At 41.9% G+C, this 26,016-nt stretch overlaps 2 long non-coding RNA genes across 4 annotated transcripts in view; one reads left to right on the forward strand and one right to left on the reverse strand.

Moving 5' to 3' along the window:
• Positions 1-15,374, reverse strand: part of LOC127542872 (uncharacterized) — a 39,245-nt gene extending 23,871 nt beyond the window's left edge. The window contains exons 1-2 of the long non-coding RNA XR_007948883.1: positions 15,274-15,374; positions 7,897-13,429 (exon numbers count right to left, since the gene is read on the reverse strand). This is a non-coding gene — a long non-coding RNA (uncharacterized LOC127542872). The remainder of the gene's footprint in view (positions 1-7,896; positions 13,430-15,273) is intronic.
• On the forward strand, positions 2,358-25,372 carry LOC127542871 (uncharacterized). Of its 3 annotated transcripts, XR_007948882.1 has the most exons (4): positions 2,358-5,369; positions 7,222-10,917; positions 14,609-15,531; positions 19,236-19,911. It is a non-coding gene; the product is annotated as an uncharacterized LOC127542871 (long non-coding RNA). The 3 variants fall into 3 exon arrangements; XR_007948881.1 differs by lacking the exons at positions 14,609-15,531; positions 19,236-19,911 and adding an exon at positions 20,035-25,372 and having other exon boundaries at positions 7,222-12,641; XR_007948880.1 differs by lacking the exon at positions 14,609-15,531 and having other exon boundaries at positions 7,222-12,822; positions 18,368-19,911.
• The last annotated feature ends 644 nt before the right edge of the window (positions 25,373-26,016 follow it).

A 26,016-nucleotide genomic window follows, 5' to 3' on the forward strand; every position in this document is an offset into this window, starting at 1 on the left:
AAGTATGAGACATGATTGTATCCTAGGAACACTGAGTATGAGAGAAATCCCAGAGAGATGGAAGGGAACAAGTGCAACAAGTATATATAGAGAAATTGTATATGCTGGTGGGTATATAGTGGGGGATCAGAATTGAATGGATGAAAAGAAGTACAGAGAGGAGCATGGAGTAGGAAAATGAGAGGATGATGATGAGTGACCAAATGGCAGACAGAAAGGAATGAATGGAGAGACCCAAACTCTGATACATGAGTGACTGTCAAATGTCATTGAGAAGGAACACATGAATGGCAAGAAGTATGTGGTGTAAGATGACTGAATGGAGGAGCACAGGGAGAAGTAATACTGAGGAGACACATTAAAAAAGAAATAGTTATGAGGGTACCTCAGAGAGGGAGATAGGTATACATGTTGAGACCTGGACTGGGGGAAATGGATGAATTTAGATACTTGAAGGATGAGAAAGGAATGGGTAAAGAGATCTAAAACTCACTGAGAAACCTGAAGGTCTAAAAGTCAGAGACAGAAAACAAAGGCACAAGAGACCTAGACAATGAGAGGGATCTGACAGGAGAAAGTGAGAAATAAGACATGGATGGAGAGAGACACAAAAAGAGTGAGCAGGGTATGGAAAGAGAGAGCAAGAGAGTGGGTGATGTGTGGAAATAGCCCTGTACGCACAACAGAGATATTTGGCTGGAAACAAGTGTGCAGTGTGTGTGTTTAAAAGCATGAGCCTTAGCTATGAAGGATACGTAGGTGAACGGCTGAATGATGAGATGGTGAGAGTCAAATATGCTATGCGGCAAAAGAGCCATTGTGGGACATGCAAGAAAATGGGGAAGAGTGAAAGTGATGATTGCCTGTTTGCAAAATCTACCTGAAGGAGTGAAGGATGAGAGAAGTGATGGACTGAATGTGCATGATGTGGAGAAGCAAGGCTGCTCCCTGTGGGCTATGCGGCTAAATCTAGTGAGCTAGAGTGTGACCAGTGTATGAAAGGAGAAATTACACGTTTGTGTGGTCAAGGGATCATCGAGTTGTAGAGGGGCAGAGAAGAGTTTAGGTCTAGTACTAATAGAGCATGAATGAATACAGAAGAGGCCGGGCCACTGTGAAAAAAGAAAATGTGTGAGAAAATGGGAGATTGCTTGTATGAAAGTTTAAGACAATGAGAGTTGAGTGACTAAAGAGAAAGAGAAAAGAGTGGAGTGAGAAATCCTGATGGGGTGAATGTGAGAATGTGACACACAGAGACCAGAAAGACAGGAGTGAAAGAAGAGACCCAACCTCTGATACTTGAAGGAATAGTCAAATTTCAATAAGAAAAAGGAGTGAATGGTAAGAGGTGTGTAAGGAGAAATGACTGAATTTGAGAGCACAAAAGAACGGAAGAATGACTGGTGAGATTGAATGAAAGAGAAATATTTGGAGAGGGACAGTGAGGGAAGGAGAAATGAATGAGAGGAAAAGTCAACAGAGTGATCTAAGTTTTAGAAAACGAGATCAGCAGGGGAACATAATGGATCTGAAGACTGAACGAGATAGACTGCATTGATACTCAGGTAGGAAAAACCAAGCTACTGGTAGAAGAGGACCCAAGGCTGAAAGAGTTGGATAAATGAGGAAAGAGGCAAAGGAAGTGAAGAGTTATATGGAAATGGAGATGTACTGAATGAAAGGTTTATAGCTGCAGATCAGGATACAATGAAGTGAGTTGGAAAGCCCAAAAAGTAAAGTAGAGAAGGTGGAAACATAGAGATAGCTGAGCCTGTGAGAAGATGAAGATGCTGAAGATTTAATAAACAATACTAGGAGGGATAAGCTCAGGAAGCAGAGGCTAAATCAAGAGAAGTATGAGACATGATTGTATCCTAGGAACCCTGAGTATGAGAGAAATCCCAGAGAGATGGAAGGGAACAAGTGCAACAAGTATATATAGAGAAATTGTATATGCTGGTGGGTATATAGTGGGGGATCAGAATTGAATGGATGAAAAGAAGTACAGAGAGGAGCGTGGAGTAGGAAAATGAGAGGATGATGATGAGTGACCAAATGGCAGACAGAAAGGAATGAATGGAGAGACCCAAACTCTGATACATTGAGTGACTGTCAAATGTCATTGAGAAGGAACACATGAATGGCAAGAAGTATGTGGTGTGAGATGGCTGAAGGGAGGAGCACAGGGAGGAGAAGCAAAAGTAAGGAGCCACATGGAAAGAGAAAGAGTTAGCCACAGTGAGTGAGAGAGGGAGATAAGTATATGTGTTGAGACTTGACTGGGGAAAATGGATGAATTTAGATACTTGAAGGATGGGAAAGGAATGGGTAAGGAGATATAAAATCCACTGAGAAACCTGAAGGTCTAAAAGTCAGAGACAGAAAACAAAGGCACAAGAGACCTAGACAATGAGAGGGATCTGACAGGAGAAAGTGAGAAATAAGACATGGATGGAGAGAGACACAAAAAGAGTGAGCAGGGTATGGAAAGAGAGAGCAAGAGAGTGGGTGATGGTGTGGAAATAGCCCTGTACGCACAACAGAGATATTTGGCTGGAAACAAGTGTGCAGTGTGTGTGTTTAAAAGCACGAGCCTTAGCTATGAAGGATATGTAGGTGAACGGCTGAATGGTGAGATGGTGAGAGTCAAATATGCTATGCTGCAAAAGAGCCATTGTGGGACATGCAAGAAAATGGGGAAGAGTGAAAGTGATGATTGCCTGTTTGCAAAATCTACCTGAAGGAGTGAAGGATGAGAGAAGTGATGGACTGAATGTGCATGATGTGGAGAAGCAAGGCTGCTCCCTGTGGGCTATGCGGCTAAATCTAGTGAGCTAGAGTGTGACCAGTGTATGAAAGGAGAAATTACACGTTTGTGTGGTCAAGGGATCATCGAGTTGTAGAGGGGCAGAGAAGAGTTTAGGTCTAGTACTAATAGAGCATGAATGAATACAGAAGAGGCCGGGCCACTGTGAAAAAAGAAAATGTGTGAGAAAATGGGAGATTGCTTGTATGAACGTTTAAGACAATGAGAGTTGAGTGACTAAAGAGAAAAAGAGTGGAATGAGAAATCCTGATGGGGTGAATGTGAGAATGTGACACACAGAGACCAGAAAGACAGGAGTGAAAGAAGAGACCCAACCTCTGATACTTGAAGGAATAGTCAAATTCAATAAGAAAAAGGCGTGAATGGTAAGAGGTGTGTAAGGAGAAATGACTGAATTTGAGCACAAAAGAATGGAAGAATGACTGGTGAGATTGAATGAAAGAGAAATATTTGGAGAGGGACAGTGAGGGAAGGAGAAATGAATGAGAGGAAAAGTCAACAGAGTGATCTAAGTTTTAGAAAACGAGATCAGCAGGGGAACATTATGGATCTGAAGACTGAACGAGATAGACTGCATTGATACTCAGGTAGGAAAAACCAAGCTACTGGTAGAAGAGGACCCAAGGCTGAAAGAGTTGGATAAATGAGGAAAGAGGCAAAGGGAATGAGAGTTATATGGAAATGGAGATGTACTGAATGAAAGGTTTATAGCTGCAAATCAGGATACAATGAAGTGAGTTGGAAAGCCCAAAAAGTAAAGTAGAGAAGGTGGAAACATAGAGATAGCTGAGCCTGTGAGAAGATGAAGATGCTGAAGATTTAATAAACAATACTAGGAGGGATAAGCTCAGGAAGCAGAGGCTAAATCAAGAGAAGTATGAGACATGATTGTATCCTAGGAACCCTGAGTATGAGAGAAATCCCAGAGAGATGGAAGGGAACAAGTGCAACAAGTATATATAGAGAAATTGTATATGCTGGTGGGTATATAGTGGGGGATCAGAATTGAATGGATGAAAAGAAGTACAGAGAGGAGCATGGAGTAGGAAAATGAGAGGATGATGATGAGTGACCAAATGGCAGACAGAAAGGAATGAATGGAGAGACCCAAACTCTGATACATTTAGTGACTGTCAAATATCATTGAGAAGGAACACATGAATGGCAAGAAGTATGTGGTGTGAGATGGCTGAAGGGAGGAGCACAGGGAGGAGAAGCAAAAGTGAGGAGCCACATGCAAAGAGAAAGAGTTAGCCACAGTGAGTGAGAGAGGGAGATAAGTATATGTGTTGAGACTTGACTGGGGAAAATGGATGAATTTAGATACTTGAAGGATGGGAAAGGAATGGGTAAGGAGATATAAAATTCACTGAGAAACCTGAAGGTCTAAAAGTCAGAGACAGAAAACAAAGGCACAAGAGACCTAGACAATGAGAGGGATCTGACAGGAGAAAGTGAGAAATAAGACATGGATGGAGAGAGACACAAAAAGAGTGAGCAGGGTATGGAAAGAGAGAGCAAGAGAGTGGGTGATGGTGTGGAAATAGCCCTGTACGCACAACAGAGATATTTGGCTGGAAACAAGTGTGCAGTGTGTGTGTTTAAAAGCACGAGCCTTAGCTATGAAGGATATGTAGATGAACGGCTGAATGGTGAGATGGTGAGAGTCAAATATGCTATGCTGCAAAAGAGCCATTGTGGGACATGCAAGAAAATGGGGAAGAGTGAAAGTGATGATTGCCTGTTTGCAAAATCTACCTGAAGGAGTGAAGGATGAGAGAAGTGATGGACTGAATGTGCATGATGTGGAGAAGCAAGGCTGCTCCCTGTGGGCTATGCGGCTAAATCTAGTGAGCTAGAGTGTGACCAGTGTATGAAAGGAGAAATTACACGTTTGTGTGGTCAAGGGATCATCGAGTTGTAGAGGGGCAGAGAAGAGTTTAGGTCTAGTACTAATAGAGCATGAATGAATACAGAAGAGGCCGGGCCACTGTGAAAAAAGAAAATGTGTGAGAAAATGGGAGATTGCTTGTATGAACGTTTAAGACAATGAGAGTTGAGAGACTAAAGAGAAAAAGAGTGGAATGAGAAATCCTGATGGGGTGAATGTGAGAATGTGACACACAGAGACCAGAAAGACAGGAGTGAAAGAAGAGACCCAACCTCTGATACTTGAAGGAATAGTCAAATTCAATAAGAAAAAGGAGTGAATGGTAAGAGGTGTGTAAGGAGAAATGACTGAATTTGAGAGCACAAAAGAACGGAAGAATGACTGGTGAGATTGAATGAAAGAGAAATATTTGGAGAGGGACAGTGAGGGAAGGAGAAATGAATGAGAGGAAAAGTCAACAGAGTGATCTAAGTTTTAGAAAACGAGAACATAATGGATCTGAAGACTGAACGAGATAGACTGCATTGATACTCAGGTAGGAAAAACCAAGCTACTGGTAGAAGAGGACCCAAGGCTGAAAGAGTTGGATAAATGAGGAAAGAAGCAAAGGGAATGAGAGTTATATGGAAATGGAGATGTACTGAATGAAAGGTTTATAGCTGCAAATCAGGATACAATGAAGTGAGTTGGAAAGCCCAAAAAGTAAAGTAGAGAAGGTGGAAATATAGAGATAGCTGAGCCTGTGAGAAGATGAAGATGCTGAAGATTTAATAAACAATACTAGGAGGGATAAGCTCAGGAAGCAGAGGCTAAATCAAGAGAAGTATGAGACATGATTGTATCCTAGGAACACTGAGTATGAGAGAAATCCCAGAGAGATGGAAGGGAACAAGTGCAACAAGTATATATAGAGAAATTGTATATGCTGGTGGGTATATAGTGGGGGATCAGAATTGAATGGATGAAAAGAAGTACAGAGAGGAGCATGGAGTAGGAAAATGAGAGGATGATGATGAGTGACCAAATGGCAGACAGAAAGGAATGAATGGAGAGACCCAAACTCTGATACATGAGTGACTGTCAAATGTCATTGAGAAGGAACACATGAATGGCAAGAAGTATGTGGTGTAAGATGACTGAATGGAGGAGCACAGGGAGAAGTAATACTGAGGAGACACATTAAAAAAGAAATAGTTATGAGGGTACCTCAGAGAGGGAGATAGGTATACATGTTGAGACCTGGACTGGGGGAAATGGATGAATTTAGATACTTGAAGGATGAGAAAGGAATGGGTAAAGAGATCTAAAACTCACTGAGAAACCTGAAGGTCTAAAAGTCAGAGACAGAAAACAAAGGCACAAGAGACCTAGACAATGAGAGGGATCTGACAGGAGAAAGTGAGAAATAAGACATGGATGGAGAGAGACACAAAAAGAGTGAGCAGGGTATGGAAAGAGAGAGCAAGAGAGTGGGTGATGTGTGGAAATAGCCCTGTACGCACAACAGAGATATTTGGCTGGAAACAAGTGTGCAGTGTGTGTGTTTAAAAGCATGAGCCTTAGCTATGAAGGATACGTAGGTGAACGGCTGAATGATGAGATGGTGAGAGTCAAATATGCTATGCGGCAAAAGAGCCATTGTGGGACATGCAAGAAAATGGGGAAGAGTGAAAGTGATGATTGCCTGTTTGCAAAATCTACCTGAAGGAGTGAAGGATGAGAGAAGTGATGGACTGAATGTGCATGATGTGGAGAAGCAAGGCTGCTCCCTGTGGGCTATGCGGCTAAATCTAGTGAGCTAGAGTGTGACCAGTGTATGAAAGGAGAAATTACACGTTTGTGTGGTCAAGGGATCATCGAGTTGTAGAGGGGCAGAGAAGAGTTTAGGTCTAGTACTAATAGAGCATGAATGAATACAGAAGAGGCCGGGCCACTGTGAAAAAAGAAAATGTGTGAGAAAATGGGAGATTGCTTGTATGAAAGTTTAAGACAATGAGAGTTGAGTGACTAAAGAGAAAGAGAAAAGAGTGGAGTGAGAAATCCTGATGGGGTGAATGTGAGAATGTGACACACAGAGACCAGAAAGACAGGAGTGAAAGAAGAGACCCAACCTCTGATACTTGAAGGAATAGTCAAATTTCAATAAGAAAAAGGAGTGAATGGTAAGAGGTGTGTAAGGAGAAATGACTGAATTTGAGAGCACAAAAGAACGGAAGAATGACTGGTGAGATTGAATGAAAGAGAAATATTTGGAGAGGGACAGTGAGGGAAGGAGAAATGAATGAGAGGAAAAGTCAACAGAGTGATCTAAGTTTTAGAAAACGAGATCAGCAGGGGAACATAATGGATCTGAAGACTGAACGAGATAGACTGCATTGATACTCAGGTAGGAAAAACCAAGCTACTGGTAGAAGAGGACCCAAGGCTGAAAGAGTTGGATAAATGAGGAAAGAGGCAAAGGAAGTGAAGAGTTATATGGAAATGGAGATGTACTGAATGAAAGGTTTATAGCTGCAGATCAGGATACAATGAAGTGAGTTGGAAAGCCCAAAAAGTAAAGTAGAGAAGGTGGAAACATAGAGATAGCTGAGCCTGTGAGAAGATGAAGATGCTGAAGATTTAATAAACAATACTAGGAGGGATAAGCTCAGGAAGCAGAGGCTAAATCAAGAGAAGTATGAGACATGATTGTATCCTAGGAACCCTGAGTATGAGAGAAATCCCAGAGAGATGGAAGGGAACAAGTGCAACAAGTATATATAGAGAAATTGTATATGCTGGTGGGTATATAGTGGGGGATCAGAATTGAATGGATGAAAAGAAGTACAGAGAGGAGCGTGGAGTAGGAAAATGAGAGGATGATGATGAGTGACCAAATGGCAGACAGAAAGGAATGAATGGAGAGACCCAAACTCTGATACATTGAGTGACTGTCAAATGTCATTGAGAAGGAACACATGAATGGCAAGAAGTATGTGGTGTGAGATGGCTGAAGGGAGGAGCACAGGGAGGAGAAGCAAAAGTAAGGAGCCACATGGAAAGAGAAAGAGTTAGCCACAGTGAGTGAGAGAGGGAGATAAGTATATGTGTTGAGACTTGACTGGGGAAAATGGATGAATTTAGATACTTGAAGGATGGGAAAGGAATGGGTAAGGAGATATAAAATTCACTGAGAAACCTGAAGGTCTAAAAGTCAGAGACAGAAAACAAAGGCACAAGAGACCTAGACAATGAGAGGGATCTGACAGGAGAAAGTGAGAAATAAGACATGGATGGAGAGAGACACAAAAAGAGTGAGCAGGGTATGGAAAGAGAGAGCAAGAGAGTGGGTGATGGTGTGGAAATAGCCCTGTACGCACAACAGAGATATTTGGCTGGAAACAAGTGTGCAGTGTGTGTGTTTAAAAGCACGAGCCTTAGCTATGAAGGATATGTAGGTGAACGGCTGAATGGTGAGATGGTGAGAGTCAAATATGCTATGCTGCAAAAGAGCCATTGTGGGACATGCAAGAAAATGGGGAAGAGTGAAAGTGATGATTGCCTGTTTGCAAAATCTACCTGAAGGAGTGAAGGATGAGAGAAGTGATGGACTGAATGTGCATGATGTGGAGAAGCAAGGCTGCTCCCTGTGGGCTATGCGGCTAAATCTAGTGAGCTAGAGTGTGACCAGTGTATGAAAGGAGAAATTACACGTTTGTGTGGTCAAGGGATCATCGAGTTGTAGAGGGGCAGAGAAGAGTTTAGGTCTAGTACTAATAGAGCATGAATGAATACAGAAGAGGCCGGGCCACTGTGAAAAAAGAAAATGTGTGAGAAAATGGGAGATTGCTTGTATGAACGTTTAAGACAATGAGAGTTGAGTGACTAAAGAGAAAAAGAGTGGAATGAGAAATCCTGATGGGGTGAATGTGAGAATGTGACACACAGAGACCAGAAAGACAGGAGTGAAAGAAGAGACCCAACCTCTGATACTTGAAGGAATAGTCAAATTCAATAAGAAAAAGGCGTGAATGGTAAGAGGTGTGTAAGGAGAAATGACTGAATTTGAGCACAAAAGAATGGAAGAATGACTGGTGAGATTGAATGAAAGAGAAATATTTGGAGAGGGACAGTGAGGGAAGGAGAAATGAATGAGAGGAAAAGTCAACAGAGTGATCTAAGTTTTAGAAAACGAGATCAGCAGGGGAACATTATGGATCTGAAGACTGAACGAGATAGACTGCATTGATACTCAGGTAGGAAAAACCAAGCTACTGGTAGAAGAGGACCCAAGGCTGAAAGAGTTGGATAAATGAGGAAAGAGGCAAAGGGAATGAGAGTTATATGGAAATGGAGATGTACTGAATGAAAGGTTTATAGCTGCAAATCAGGATACAATGAAGTGAGTTGGAAAGCCCAAAAAGTAAAGTAGAGAAGGTGGAAACATAGAGATAGCTGAGCCTGTGAGAAGATGAAGATGCTGAAGATTTAATAAACAATACTAGGAGGGATAAGCTCAGGAAGCAGAGGCTAAATCAAGAGAAGTATGAGACATGATTGTATCCTAGGAACCCTGAGTATGAGAGAAATCCCAGAGAGATGGAAGGGAACAAGTGCAACAAGTATATATAGAGAAATTGTATATGCTGGTGGGTATATAGTGGGGGATCAGAATTGAATGGATGAAAAGAAGTACAGAGAGGAGCATGGAGTAGGAAAATGAGAGGATGATGATGAGTGACCAAATGGCAGACAGAAAGGAATGAATGGAGAGACCCAAACTCTGATACATTTAGTGACTGTCAAATATCATTGAGAAGGAACACATGAATGGCAAGAAGTATGTGGTGTGAGATGGCTGAAGGGAGGAGCACAGGGAGGAGAAGCAAAAGTGAGGAGCCACATGCAAAGAGAAAGAGTTAGCCACAGTGAGTGAGAGAGGGAGATAAGTATATGTGTTGAGACTTGACTGGGGAAAATGGATGAATTTAGATACTTGAAGGATGGGAAAGGAATGGGTAAGGAGATATAAAATTCACTGAGAAACCTGAAGGTCTAAAAGTCAGAGACAGAAAACAAAGGCACAAGAGACCTAGACAATGAGAGGGATCTGACAGGAGAAAGTGAGAAATAAGACATGGATGGAGAGAGACACAAAAAGAGTGAGCAGGGTATGGAAAGAGAGAGCAAGAGAGTGGGTGATGGTGTGGAAATAGCCCTGTACGCACAACAGAGATATTTGGCTGGAAACAAGTGTGCAGTGTGTGTGTTTAAAAGCACGAGCCTTAGCTATGAAGGATATGTAGATGAACGGCTGAATGGTGAGATGGTGAGAGTCAAATATGCTATGCTGCAAAAGAGCCATTGTGGGACATGCAAGAAAATGGGGAAGAGTGAAAGTGATGATTGCCTGTTTGCAAAATCTACCTGAAGGAGTGAAGGATGAGAGAAGTGATGGACTGAATGTGCATGATGTGGAGAAGCAAGGCTGCTCCCTGTGGGCTATGCGGCTAAATCTAGTGAGCTAGAGTGTGACCAGTGTATGAAAGGAGAAATTACACGTTTGTGTGGTCAAGGGATCATCGAGTTGTAGAGGGGCAGAGAAGAGTTTAGGTCTAGTACTAATAGAGCATGAATGAATACAGAAGAGGCCGGGCCACTGTGAAAAAAGAAAATGTGTGAGAAAATGGGAGATTGCTTGTATGAACGTTTAAGACAATGAGAGTTGAGAGACTAAAGAGAAAAAGAGTGGAATGAGAAATCCTGATGGGGTGAATGTGAGAATGTGACACACAGAGACCAGAAAGACAGGAGTGAAAGAAGAGACCCAACCTCTGATACTTGAAGGAATAGTCAAATTCAATAAGAAAAAGGAGTGAATGGTAAGAGGTGTGTAAGGAGAAATGACTGAATTTGAGCACAAAAGAATGGAAGAATGACTGGTGAGATTGAATGAAAGAGAAATATTTGGAGAGGGACAGTGAGGGAAGGAGAAATGAATGAGAGGAAAAGTCAACAGAGTGATCTAAGTTTTAGAAAACGAGATCAGCAGGGGAACACAATGGATCTGAAGACTGAACGAGATAGACTGCATTGATACTCAGGTAGGAAAAACCAAGCTACTGGTAGAAGAGGACCCAAGGCTAAAAGAGTTGGATAAATGAGGAAAGAAGCAAAGGGAATGAGAGTTATATGGAAATGGAGATGTACTGAATGAAAGGTTTATAGCTGCAAATCAGGATACAATGAAGTGAGTTGGAAAGCCCAAAAAGTAAAGTAGAGAAGGTGGAAACATAGAGATAGCTGAGCCTGTGAGAAGATGAAGATGCTGAAGATTTAATAAACAATACTAGGAGGGATAAGCTCAGGAAGCAGAGGCTAAATCAAGAGAAGTATGAGTCATGATTGTATCCTAGGAACCCTGAGTATGAGAGAAATCCCAGAGAGATGGAAGGGAACAAGTGCAACAAGTATATATAGAGAAATTGTATATGCTGGTGGGTATATAGTGGGGGATCAGAATTGAATGGATGAAAAGAAGTACAGAGAGGAGCGTGGAGTAGGAAAATGAGAGGATGATGATGAGTGAAATGGCAGACAGAAAGGAATGAATGGAGAGACCCAAACTCTGATACATTGAGTGACTGTCAAATGTCATTGAGAAGGAACACATGAATGGCAAGAAGTATGTGGTGTAAGATGACTGAATGGAGGAGCACAGGGAGAAGTAATACTGAGGAGACACATCAAAAAAGAAATAGTTATGAGGGTACCTCAGAGAGGGAGATAGGTATACATGTTGAGACCTGGACTGGGGGAAATGGATGAATTTAGATACTTGAAGGATGAGAAAGGAATGGGTAAATAGATCTAAAACTCACTGAGAAACCTGAAGGTCTAAAAGTCAGAGACAGAAAACAAAGGCACAAGAGACCTAGACAATGAGAGGGATCTGACAGGAGAAAGTGAGAAATAAGACATGGATGGAGAGAGACACAAAAAGAGTGAGCAGGGTATGGAAAGAGAGAGCAAGAGAGTGGGTGATGTGTGGAAATAGCCCTGTACGCACAACAGAGATATTTGGCTGGAAACAAGTGTGCAGTGTGTGGGTTTAAAAGCACGAGCCTTAGCTATGAAGGATATGTAGATGAACGGCTGAATGGTGAGATGGTGAGAGTCAAATATGCTATGCTGCAAAAGAGCCATTGTGGGACATGCAAGAAAATGGGGAAGAGTGAAAGTGATGATTGCCTGTTTGCAAAATCTACCTGAAGGAGTGAAGGATGAGAGAAGTGATGGACTGAATGTGCATGATGTGGAGAAGCAAGGCTGCTCCCTGTGGGCTATGCGGCTAAATCTAGTGAGCTAGAGTGTGACCAGTGTATGAAAGGAGAAATTACACGTTTGTGTGGTCAAGGGATCATCGAGTTGTAGAGGGGCAGAGAAGAGTTTAGGTCTAGTACTAATAGAGCATGAATGAATACAGAAGAGGCCGGCCACTGTGAAAAAAGAAAATGTGTGAGAAAATGGGAGATTGCTTGTATGAACGTTTAAGACAATGAGAGTTGAGAGACTAAAGAGAAAAAGAGTGGAATGAGAAATCCTGATGGGGTGAATGTGAGAATGTGACACACAGAGACCAGAAAGACAGGAGTGAAAGAAGAGACCCAACCTCTGATACTTGAAGGAATAGTCAAATTCAATAAGAAAAAGGAGTGAATGGTAAGAGGTGTGTAAGGAGAAATGACTGAATTTGAGCACAAAAGAATGGAAGAATGACTGGTGAGATTGAATGAAAGAGAAATATTTGGAGAGGGACAGTGAGGGAAGGAGAAATGAATGAGAGGAAAATTCAACAGAGTGATCTAAGTTTTAGAAAACGAGATCAGCAGGGGAACATAATGGATCTGAAGACTGAACGAGATAGACTGCATTGATACTCAGGTAGGAAAAACCAAGCTACTGGTAGAAGAGGACCCAAGGCTGAAAGAGTTGGATAAATGAGGAAAGAGGCAAAGGGAATGAGAGTTATATGGAAATGGAGATGTACTGAATGAAAGGTTTATAGCTGCAGATCAGGATACAATGAAGTGAGTTGGAAAGCCCAAAAAGTAAAGTAGAGAAGGTGGAAACATAGAGATAGCTGAGCCTGTGAGAAGATGAAGATGCTGAAGATTTAATAAACAATACTAGGAGGGATAAGCTCAGGAAGCAGAGGCTAAATCAAGAGAAGTATGAGACATGATTGTATCCTAGGAACCCTGAGTATGAGAGAAATCCCAGAGAGATGGAAGGGAACAAGTGCAACAAGTATATATAGAGAAATTGTATATGCTGGTGGGTATATAGTGGGGGATCAGAATTGAATGGATGAAAAGAAGTACAGAGAGGAGCGTGGAGTAGGAAAATGAGAGGATGATGATGAGTGAAATGGCAGACAGAAAGGAATGAATGGAGAGACCCAAACTCTGATACATTGAGTGACTGTCAAATGTCATTGAGAAGGAACACATGAATGGCAAGAAGTATGTGGTGTGAGATGGCTGAAGGGAGGAGCACAGGGAGGAGAAGCAAAAGTGAGGAGCCACATGCAAAGAGAAAGAGTTAGCCACAGTGAGTGAGAGAGGGAGATAAGTATATGTGTTCAGACTTGACTGGGGAAAATGGATGAATTTAGATACTTGAAGGATGGGAAAGGAATGGGTAAAGAGATCTAAAACTCACTGAGAAACCTGAAGGTCTAAAAGTCAGAGCCAGAAAACAAAGGCACAAGAGACCTAGACAATGAGAGGAATCTGACTGGAGAAAGTGAGAAATAAGACATGGATGGATAGAGACACAAAAAGAGTGAGCAGGGTATGGAAAGAGAGAGCAAGAGAGTGGGTGATGTGTGGAAATAGCCCTGTACGCACAACAGAGATATTTGGCTGGAAACAAGTGTGCAGTGTGTGTGTTTAAAAGCACGAGCCTTAGCTATGAAGGATATGTAGATGAACGGCTGAATGGTGAGATGGTGAGAGTCAAATATGCTATGCTGCAAAAGAGCCATTGTGGGACATGCAAGAAAATGGGGAAGAGTGAAAGTGATGATTGCCTGTTTGCAAAATCTACCTGAAGGAGTGTAGGATGAGAGAAGTGATGGACTGAATGTGCATGATGTGGAGAAGCAAGGCTGCTCCCTGTGGGCTATGCGGCTTAATCTAGTGAGCTAGAGTGTGACCAGTGTATGAAAGGAGAAATTACACGTTTGTGTGGTCAAGGGATCATCGAGTTGTAGAGGGGCAGAGAAGAGTTTAGGTCTAGTACTAATAGAGCATGAATGAATACAGAAGAGGCCGGGCCACTGTGAAAAAAGAAAATGTGTGAGAAAATGGGAGATTGCTTGTATGAAAGTTTAAGACAATGAGAGTTGAGTGACTAAAGAGAAAGAGAAAAGAGTGGAGTGAGAAATCCTGATGGGGTGAATGTGAGAATGTGACACAAAGAGACCAGAAAGACAGGAGTGAAAGAAGAGACCCAACCTCTGATACTTGAAGGAATAGTCAAATTTCAATAAGAAAAAGGAGTGAATGGTAAGAGGTGTGTAAGGAGAAATGACTGAATTTGAGCACAGAAGAACAGAAGAATGACTGGTGAGATTGAATGAAAGAGAAATATTTGGAGAGGGACAGTGAGGGAAGGAGAAATGAATGAGAGGAAAAGTCAACAGAGTGATCTAAGTTTTAGAAAACGAGATCAGCAGGGGAACATAATGGATCTGAAGACTGAACGAGATAGACTGCATTGATACTCAGGTAGGAAAAACCAAGCTACTGGTAGAAGAGGACCCAAGGCTGAAAGGGTTGGATAAATGAGGAAAGAGGCAAAGGGAGTGAAGAGTTATATGGAAATGGAGATGTACTGAATGAAAGGTTTATAGCTGCAGATCAGGATACAATGAAGTGAGTTGGAAAGCCCAAAAAGTAAAGTAGAGAAGGTGGAAACATAGAGATAGCTGAGCCTGTGAGAAGATGAAGATGCTGAAGATTTAATAAACAATACTAGGAGGGATAAGCTCAGGAAGCAGAGGCTAAATCAAGAGAAGTATGAGACATGATTGTATCCTAGGAACCCTGAGTATGAGAGAAATCCCAGAGAGATGGAAGGGAACAAGTGCATATAGAGAAATTGTATATGCTGGTGGGTATATAGTGGGGGATCAGAATTGAATGGATGAAAAGAAATACAAAGAGGAGCGTGGAGTAGGAAAATGAGAGGATGATGATGAGTGACCAAATGGCAGACAGAAAGGAATGAATGGAGAGACCCAAACTCTGATACATGAGTGACTGTCAAATGTCATTGAGAAGGAACACATGAATGGCAAGAAGTATGTGGTGTGAGATGGCTGAAGGGAGGAGCACAGGGAGGAGAAGCAAAAGTGAGGAGCCACATGCAAAGAGAAAGAGTTAGCCACAGTGAGTGAGAGAGGGAGATAAGTATATGTGTTGAGACTTGACTGGGGAAAATGGATGAATTTAGATACTTGAAGGATGGGAAAGGAATGGGTAAGGAGATATAAAATTCACTGAGAAACCTGAAGGTCTAAAAGTCAGAGACAGAAAACAAAGGCACAAGAGACCTAGACAATGAGAGGGATCTGACAGGAGAAAGTGAGAAATAAGACATGGATGGAGAGAGACACAAAAAGAGTGAGCAGGGTATGGAAAGAGAGAGCAAGAGAGTGGGTGATGTGTGGAAATAGCCCTGTACGTACAACAGAGATATTTGGCTGGAAATAAGTGTGCAGTGTGTGTGTTTAAAAGCACGAGCCTTAGCTATGAAGGATATGTAGGTGAACGGCTGAATGGTGAGATGGTGAGAGTCAAATATGCTATGCTGCAAAAGAGCCATTGTGGGACATGCAAGAAAATGGGGAAGAGTGAAAGTGATGATTGCCTATTTGCAAAATCTACCTGAAGGAGTGAAGGATGAGAGAAGTGATGGACTGAATGTGCATGATGTGGAGAAGCAAGGCTGCTCCCTGTGGGCTATGCGGCTAAATCTAGTGAGCTAGAGTGTGACCAGTGTATGAAAGGAGAAATTACACGTTTGTGTGGTCAAGGGATCATCGAGTTGTAGAGGGGCAGAGAAGAGTTTAGGTCTAGTACTAATAGAGCATGAATGAATACAGAAGAGGCCGGGCCACTGTGAAAAAAGAAAATGTGTGAGAAAATGGGAGATTGCTTGTATGAACGTTTAAGACAATGAGAGTTGAGTGACTAAAGAGAAAGAGAAAACAGTGGAGTGAGAAATCCTGATGGGGTGAATGTGAGAATGTGACACACAGAGACCAGAAAGACAGGAGTGAAAGAAGAGACCCAACCTCTGATACTTGAAGGAATAGTCAAATTCAATAAGAAAAAGGAGTGAATGGTAAGAGGTGTGTAAGGAGAAATGACTGAATTTGAGCACAAAAGAATGGAAGAATGACTGGTGAGATTGAATGAAAGAGAAATATTTGGAGAGGGACAGTGAGGGAAGGAGAAATGAATGAGAGGAAAAGTCAACAGAGTGATCTAAGTTTTAGAAAACGAGATCAGCAGGGGAACATAATGGATCTGAAGACTGAACGAGATAGACTGCATTGATACTCAGGTAGGAAAAACCAAGCTACTGGTAGAAGAGGACCCAAGGCTGAAAGGGTTGGATAAATGGGGAAAGAGGCAAAGGGAATGAGAGTTATATGGAAATGGAGATGTACTGAATGAAAGGTTTATAGCTGCAGATCAGGATACAATGAAGTGAGTTGGAAAGCCCAAAAAGTAAAGTAGAGAAGGTGGAAACATAGAGGTAGCTGAGCCTGTGAGAAGATGAAGATGCTGAAGATTTAATAAACAATACTAGGAGGGATAAGCTCAGGAAGCAGAGGCTAAATCAAGAGAAGTATGAGACATGATTGTATCCTAGGAACCCTGAGTATGAGAGAAATCCCAGAGAGATGGAAGGGAACAAGTGCAACAAGTATATATAGAGAAATTGTATATGCTGGTGGGTATATAGTGGGGGATCAGAATTGAATGGATGAAAAGAAGTACAGAGAGGAGCATGGAGTAGGAAAATGAGAGGATGATGATGAGTGACCAAATGGCAGACAGAAAGGAATGAATGGAGAGACCCAAACTCTGATACATTGAGTGACTGTCAAATATCATTGAGAAGGAACACATGAATGGCAAGAAGTATGTGGTGTGAGATGGCTGAAGGGAGGAGCACAGGGAGGAGAAGCAAAAGTGAGGAGCCACATGCAAAGAGAAAGAGTTAGCCACAGTGAGTGAGAGAGGGAGATAAGTATATGTGTTGAGACTTGACTGGGGAAAATGGATGAATTTAGATACTTGAAGGATGGGAAAGGAATGGGTAAGGAGATATAAAATTCACTGAGAAACCTGAAGGTCTAAAAGTCAGAGACAGAAAACAAAGGCACAAGAGACCTAGACAATGAGAGGGATCTGACAGGAGAAAGTGAGAAATAAGACATGGATGGAGAGAGACACAAAAAGAGTGAGCAGGGTATGGAAAGAGAGAGCAAGAGAGTGGGTGATGTGTGGAAATAGCCCTGTACGTACAACAGAGATATTTGGCTGGAAACAAGTGTGCAGTGTGTGTGTTTAAAAGCACGAGCCTTAGCTATGAAGGATATGTAGGTGAACGGCTGAATGGTGAGATGGTGAGAGTCAAATATGCTATGCTGCAAAAGAGCCATTGTGGGACATGCAAGAAAATGGGGAAGAGTGAAAGTGATGATTGCCTGTTTACAAAATCTACCTGAAGGAGTGAAGGATGAGAGAAGTGATGGACTGAATGTGCATGATGTGGAGAAGCAAGGCTGCTCCCTGTGGGCTATGCGGCTAAATCTAGTGAGCTAGAGTGTGACCAGTGTATGAAAGGAGAAATTACACGTTTGTGTGGTCAAGGGATCATCGAGTTGTAGAGGGGCAGAGAAGAGTTTAGGTCTAGTACTAATAGAGCATGAATGAATACAGAAGAGGCCGGGCCACTGTGAAAAAAGAAAATGTGTGAGAAAATGGGAGATTGCTTGTATGAAAGTTTAAGACAATGAGAGTTGAGTGACTAAAGAGAAAGAGAAAACAGTGGAGTGAGAAATCCTGATGGGGTGAATGTGAGAATGTGACACACAGAGACCAGAAAGACAGGAGTGAAAGAAGAGACCCAACCTCTGATACTTGAAGGAATAGTCAAATTCAATAAGAAAAAGGAGTGAATGGTAAGAGGTGTGTAAGGAGAAATGACTGAATTTGAGCACAAAAGAATGGAAGAATGACTGGTGAGATTGAATGAAAGAGAAATATTTGGAGAGGGACAGTGAGGGAAGGAGAAATGAATGAGAGGAAAAGTCAACAGAGTGATCTAAGTTTTAGAAAACGAGATCAGCAGGGGAACATAATGGATCTGAAGACTGAACGAGATAGACTGCATTGATACTCAGGTAGGAAAAACCAAGCTACTGGTAGAAGAGGACCCAAGGCTGAAAGGGTTGGATAAATGGGGAAAGAGGCAAAGGGAATGAGAGTTATATGGAAATGGAGATGTACTGAATGAAAGATTTATAGCTGCAGATCAGGATACAATGAAGTGAGTTGGAAAGCCCAAAAAGTAAAGTAGAGAAGGTGGAAACATAGAGGTAGCTGAGCCTGTGAGAAGATGAAGATGCTGAAGATTTAATAAACAATACTAGGAGGGATAAGCTCAGGAAGCAGAGGCTAAATCAAGAGAAGTATGAGACATGATTGTATCCTAGGAACCCTGAGTATGAGAGAAATCCCAGAGAGATGGAAGGGAACAAGTGCAACAAGTATATATAGAGAAATTGTATATGCTGGTGGGTATATAGTGGGGGATCAGAATTGAATGGATGAAAAGAAGTACAGAGAGGAGCATGGAGTAGGAAAATGAGAGGATGATGATGAGTGACCAAATGGCAGACAGAAAGGAATGAATGGAGAGACCCAAACTCTGATACATTGAGTGACTGTCAAATATCATTGAGAAGGAACACATGAATGGCAAGAAGTATGTGGTGTGAGATGGCTGAAGGGAGGAGCACAGGGAGGAGAAGCAAAAGTGAGGAGCCACATGCAAAGAGAAAGAGTTAGCCACAGTGAGTGAGAGAGGGAGATAAGTATATGTGTTGAGACTTGACTGGGGAAAATGGATGAATTTAGATACTTGAAGGATGGGAAAGGAATGGGTAAGGAGATATAAAATTCACTGAGAAACCTGAAGGTCTAAAAGTCAGAGACAGAAAACAAAGGCACAAGAGACCTAGACAATGAGAGGGATCTGACAGGAGAAAGTGAGAAATAAGACATGGATGGAGAGAGACACAAAAAGAGTGAGCAGGGTATGGAAAGAGAGAGCAAGAGAGTGGGTGATGTGTGGAAATAGCCCTGTACGCACAACAGAGATATTTGGCTGGAAACAAGTGTGCAGTGTGTGGGTTTAAAAGCACGAGCCTTAGCTATGAAGGATATGTAGATGAACGGCTGAATGGTGAGATGGTGAGAGTCAAATATGCTATGCTGCAAAAGAGCCATTGTGGGACATGCAAGAAAATGGGGAAGAGTGAAAGTGATGATTGCCTGTTTGCAAAATCTACCTGAAGGAGTGAAGGATGAGAGAAGTGATGGACTGAATGTGCATGATGTGGAGAAGCAAGGCTGCTCCCTGTGGGCTATGCGGCTAAATCTAGTGAGCTAGAGTGTGACCAGTGTATGAAAGGAGAAATTACACGTTTGTGTGGTCAAGGGATCATCGAGTTGTAGAGGGGCAGAGAAGAGTTTAGGTCTAGTACTAATAGAGCATGAATGAATACAGAAGAGGCCGGGCCACTGTGAAAAAAGAAAATGTGTGAGAAAATGGGAGATTGCTTGTTTGAAAGTTTAAGATAATGAGAGTTGAGTGACTAAAGAGAAAAGAGTGGAATGAGAAATCCTGATGGGGTGAATGTGAGAATGTGACACACAGAGACCAGAAAGACAGGAGTGAAAGAAGAGACCCAACCTCTGATACTTGAAGGAATAGTCAAATTCAATAAGAAAAAGGCGTGAATGGTAAGAGGTGTGTAAGGAGAAATGACTGAATTTGAGAGCACAAAAGAACAGAAGAATGACTGGTGAGATTGAATGAAAGAGAAATATTTGGAGAGGGACAGTGAGGGAAGGAGAAATGAATGAGAGGAAAAGTCAACAGAGTGATCTAAGTTTTAGAAAACGAGATCAGCAGGGGAACATAATGGATCTGAAGACTGAACGAGATAGACTGCTTTGATACTCAGGTAGGAAAAACCAAGCTACTGGTAGAAGAGGACCCAAGGCTGAAAGGGTTGGATAAATGGGGAAAGAGGCAAAGGGAATGAAAGTTATATGGAAATGGAGATGTACTGAATGAAAGGTTTATAGCTGCAGATCAGGATACAATGAAGTGAGTTGGAAAGCCCAAAAAGTAAAGTAGAGAAGGTGGAAACATAGAGATAGCTGAGCCTGTGAGAAGATGAAGATGCTGATGATTTAATAAACAATACTAGGAGGGATAAGCTCAGGAAGCAGAGGCTAAATCAAGAGAAGTATGAGACATGATTGTATCCTAGGAACCCTGAGTATGAGAGAAATCCCAGAGAGATGGAAGGGAACAAGTGCAACAAGTATATATAGAGAAATTGTATATGCTGGTGGGTATATAGTGGGGGATCAGAATTGAATGGATGAAAAGAAGTACAGAGAGGAGCATGGAGTAGGAAAATGAGAGGATGATGATGAGTGACCAAATGGCAGACAGAAAGGAATGAATGGAGAGACCCAAACTCTGATACATGAGTGACTGTCAAGTCTCAATAAGAAGGAACAATGAATGGCAAGAAGTATGTGGTGTGAGATGGCTGAATGGAGGAGCACATGGAAGAGAAGCAAAACTGAGGAGCCACATGCAAAGAGAGTTAGCCAGAGTGTGTGAGAGAGGGAGAAAGGAATCCATGTTAACGCCTAGACTGGGGGAAATAGATGAACTTAGACACTTGAAGGATGGGAAAGAAATGGGGAAAGAGATATAAAGAGCAGTGAACCATGCATGTCTAAAACTCAGAGAGGAAAAGGAAGATGATCCTAGAAATTTAGAGAGGTCTGAATGGAGACAGTGAGAAATAAGACATGGATGGAGAGAGACAGAAAAAGAATGAGAAATGTATGGAAAGAGAGAGCAAGTGAGTGTGTAATAATTGAAAGAAATCTGTACACAAGAGATACTTGGTTGAAAATAAGTGCCAGTGTGTATGTGAAAGTAGGAACCAAAGCCATTAAGGATGATTAACTGCGAAGTATCAAAACCATAAAAGGATGAAAGATGAAAGTGAAATATGTTATGCTGTTTAAGAGCCATTGGAGAACATGCAAGTAAATGGTGAAGTGATGATTGAGTGAAGGATGAGAGAAGCGATGTACTGAATGAGCGTGTTGCGGAGAGACAAAGCTGTCCCCTGGAGACTGTGTGGCTAAATCTAATAAGCTCGATTGTGTCCGATGTATGAAAGGAGAAACTCCAGGCTTGTGTGGTTAAAGTATCATTGAGTTATTGGGGGGCAGAGAAGTGTTTAGATCTAGTACTAATACAGCATGAATGAATACAGAAGAGGCCGGGCCACTGTGAAAAAAGAATGAGTGAGAAAATGTAAGATTCCTGTTACAAAAGATCAAGAGTGTGAGACGTGTGAAAGTGGAAATGCTCTGGAGTGAGAATGCCTGTGTAAAGATATGTATCACTACACAAAAACAAGAAAGCAGAATGGGGAGCACTCAAGGATGGGCTGCTGAGCAAAGGAAGAAAGCCAAGATTTGAGAGGACAAGGAAATAGAGTAGCTCTAGGGGACCACTGAGGTAAAGACAGGTGTATGTTGATAGGGACTAGTGAGGTGTGACTGCTACACATATCATTAGGGAGTCACACATTTCTGGAAAATAATATGTTGAATGGGACTTGTATGTATGGAGCAAGGGCAACTGTGTGTGATGAATAATTGGTCATACGGACAAGATGAAAGATGGGTGGCTAATGAGAAAGAGAGGAGAGTGGACTGATAAATCCACATGGCATGAATGTGAGAATGTGAGACGCAGAGCCCACAAAGAAAGGAGTGAAAGGAGAGACCCAACCTCTGATACTTGAAGGGACAGTCAAATTTTAATAAGAAAAAAGCATGAATGAAAAGAGAAGGCAATGTGAGATGACTGAATGGGGAGCAACAGAAAAAGAAGAATGGTTGGTGAGATTAAATGAAAGAAAAACATTGGGAGAAGAACAGTAAGAGAAGGGGAAATTAATGTGAATAAAAGGCAAAAGAGTGAAAGGTATAGCAAAGGAGATACACCTGCAGGGGAGCCCAAATGTATACATAGGCTAAAGAAGGTAGATTGTGCTGATATTAAGGTAGGAAAAGGCAAGATACTATCTGAAGTTGACCCAAGACTGAAATAGTTAGAAGAATGGGAAAAGGGAAAACAATGGATGGAGAGAGGGGGAAAGTGAGAGACCTTTGTAGATATGGAGATGTATTGAATGAAAGAGTTGTTCCTGAAGCTCATGGGACAGGAAGGTGGGCTGGAATTAAATAGGATTTAATAAGAATTAAATAGGAGTTTAAAAGAATTAAATAGGAAAGGTGGAGAAAAGAGCGATAGCCAAAGCTATGAGAAGGTCAAGAGGCTGAAGATTTAATAAGCAGTATGAGAGATGATGTCATAGAAAAAATCCGAGAGAGAGAGAGAGAGAGAGAGAGAGAGAGAGAGAGAGAGAGAGAGAGAGAAGGCCCAGACTCATGGAAGGGAACAAATGGGACATGTAGGCATACAGATATTGAGGGATGAATGGACATCCTGGAGTGGCAAAAGTAAGTAGATGCAGAAAAATTGGGAGAGGAGAGTGGAGTGAGAAAATGAGAGAGCAAGAAGATGAGGATGAGTGACTGAATGGCAGAAGCAAAGAATGAATGGAGAGACCCAAACTCTGATACATGAATGACTGTCAAATCTCGTTGAGAAGGAACGCATGAATGTCAAGAAGTTTGTGGTGTGGGATGACTGAACTGAGGAGTACAAGGAGGAAAAGCAAAACTGAGGAGACAAATCCAAAGAGAAATAGTTAGCCACAGTGACAGAGAGAGGGAGAAAGGAATGATCCATGTTGAGAACTAGACTGTGGGGAATAGATGAATTTAGACACTTAAGGGATGGGAAAGGAATGGGGAAAGAAGTATAAGGAGCTGAGAACCCAGAGACAGGAAATAAAGGAAAGATGAACCTAGACAGTGAGAAAGGTCTGAATGGAGACAGTAAGAAATAAGAGATGGATGGAGAGAGACACCAGAAGTGTGAGCAATGTATGGGAAGAGAGACCAAGAGAGTGTGTCATGTACTGAAAGAGAATCATATGCAAGAAAAAGATACTTGGCTGGAAAAAACTGTACTTTGCTGTGCGTGTGAAAGCAGAAGCCTAAACCCTAAAGGATGAACAGCTGAAAAACAGCAAAACCATGAAAGGTGAGAGAGTGAGAATCAAGTATGCTTGGAGAACATGCAAGAATATAATGAAGAGTGAAAGTACTGATTGGCCATTTAGAAAATCTACCTGAAGGAGTGCAAGATGAGAGAAGTGAGGTATTGAATAAGTGTGGTGTGGAAAGACAAAGCTTGCCCCTGGGGTCTGTGCGGCAAAATCCAGTAAGCTCGATTGTGTCCGATGTATCAAAGGAGAAACTTCTTGTGTGTGTGTGGTCAAGGGATGATTGAGCTGTAGAGGGGCAAAGAAGAGTTTATGTCTAGTACTAATAGAGTATGAATGAATACCGAAGAGGCCGGGCCACTGTGAAAATAGAGAGTGAGAAAATGTGAGACTGCTGGTATGAAAGGTCAAGAGTGTGAGATGTGAGAGGATGGAAATGTTCTGGAGTGAGAGGTGCCTGTGTCAAGAGTCCTGCCAAGTCAATGAAGTGTGAAAGCAGAATGGGAAGCAATACAGGATGGGTTGCAGATGAAAAGGAAAAAGAAAAGATTTGAGAGGACAAGGAGACCGAGTGGCTCTAGGGAAACATTGAGGTAGACACAGGTACATGTTGATAGGGCCTAGTGGGATGTAGCTGCTACAAATACCACCTGAGTGTCAGACATTTGTGTGAAGTAAGATGTTGAATGGGACTTGGATGTGTACAGCAAGGGCGACTCTGAGTGATGGACAGTTGGCCATATGCAGAAGATGAGAGATGAGTGGCTAAAGAGAAAGAGAGAGGAGAGTGGACTGAGAAATCCAAATGGACTGAAGGTGAGAATGTGAGACTCGGAGGCCAAAAGACAAGAGTGAAATGAGAGACCCAATCTCTGATACTTGAGGGGACAGTCAAGTTCCAATAAGAAAGAAGGATGAATGGAACGAGGAATGCAATGTGAGATGACTGAATGGGGGAGCATGAAAGAAAGAATGATCTGTGAGATTGAATGAAAGAAAAACATTGAGAGAAGAACAGTGAGAGAAGGAGAAATTAATGGGAATAAAAGGCAACAGAGTGAAATGTGTAGAAAAGGAGATATACTTGCCAGGGAACCCAATGGATACTTAAATAAAGAAGGTAGATCACAGTGATATACAGGTAGTAAAAGCCAAGATACAATTAGAAGAGAACCTCAGAATAAAAGAGTTAGATGAACTGGGAAAGAAGCAAAGTTAACACTGGATGGAAAGTGAGTAAGAGATATCTAGAAATGGAGATGTATTGAATGGGAGATTTGTAGCTGCAGATCATGAGACAGTGAGGTGAGTTGGAAACCCCAAAAAGTAATGTGGGAAAAGTGGAGAAACAGAGATAGCTGAGACTGTTACAAGGTCAAACTGCTGAAGAATTAATAATATTGAGAGGGATAAACTCAAGGAGAGGAAGCTGAATCAAAACTCTATGAGAGATGATTATGTCCTAGGAATAATCCTTGAGGGAGACAGAAGGGAATAAGTGGGGCATGTATGCAAACAGATATTGAGGCATAAATGGATAATCAGCTGAGTCAAAATTGAATGAAGAACAGTTGGGAGAGGAGAGTGGAGTGAGAAAATAAGAGAGTGAGAAGATGAGGATGGGTGACTGAATGGCAGAATTAATGAAAGAATGTAGAGACCCAAACTCTGATACATGAGTGACTGTCAAATCTCAATGAGAAGAAATGTATGAATGGCAAGGAGTATGTGGTGTGAGATGGCTGAGTTGAGGAACACAAGGAGAGATGCAAAACTGAGGCATCACATCCAAAGAGAGTTAGCCACAGTGACTGACAGAGAGAGAAAGGAATCCATGTTGAAACCTAGACCGTGGGAAATAGATGAATTTAGATACATGAGGGATGGGAAAGGAATGGGGAAAGAGGTAGAAGGAGTTGAGAACCCTGAAGGTCTAAAAGTCAGAGACAGAAAACAAAGGCTCGAGAGACCTAGACAATGAGAGGGATCTGACTGGAGAAAGTGAGAAATAAGACGCGGATGGAAAGAGACACAAAAAAGAATGAGCAATGTGTGCAAAGAGAGAATAGAGTACATAATGTATGGAAAGAAATAACAAGAGAGCGTGTAATGTATTGAAAGAGACCTGTATGCAAGATGAGATACTTGACTGGAAATAAGTATAATTGGCAGTGTGTGTGTTTATAAGCAGGAGCCTTAGCTATGAAGGATGAATTGCTGAAAAATATCAAAAGCATGAAAGGCTGAATGGTAAGATGGTGAGAGTCAAGTATGCTACGCTGCAAAAGAGCCATTGGAGAACATGAAAGTAAATGGTGAAGAACAAAAGTGATGATTGCCTGTTTGCAAAATCTACCTGAAGGAGTGAAGGATGAGAGAAATCATGGACTGAATGGGCGTGATGTGGAGAAACAACACTGCTCCCTGTGGGCTATGCGGCTAAATCTAGTGAGCTAGAGTGTGACTGATGTATGAAAGGAGAAACTCCAGGTTTGTGTGGTCAAGGGATCATCAAGCTATAGGGGAGTAGAAAAGGCTTTAGGTCTAGTACTAATAGAGCATGAATGAATAAAGAAGAGGCCGGGACACTGTGAAAAAAAAATGAAAAAATGTCAGATTGCTGGTATGAAAGATCACGAGTGTGAGACATGTGAAGATGGAAATGCTCTGGAGTGAGATCTAGCTGTGCAAAACTTCCTGCCAAAACAGAAAAGTGAGAAAACAGAATGGGAAGCAATCAAGGATGGGCTGCTGAGCAAAGGGAGAAAG

Source organism: Antechinus flavipes, chromosome X (genome assembly GCF_016432865.1).
Source record: "Antechinus flavipes isolate AdamAnt ecotype Samford, QLD, Australia chromosome X, AdamAnt_v2, whole genome shotgun sequence".
NCBI classification, from domain to species: Eukaryota; Metazoa; Chordata; class Mammalia; order Dasyuromorphia; family Dasyuridae; genus Antechinus; species Antechinus flavipes.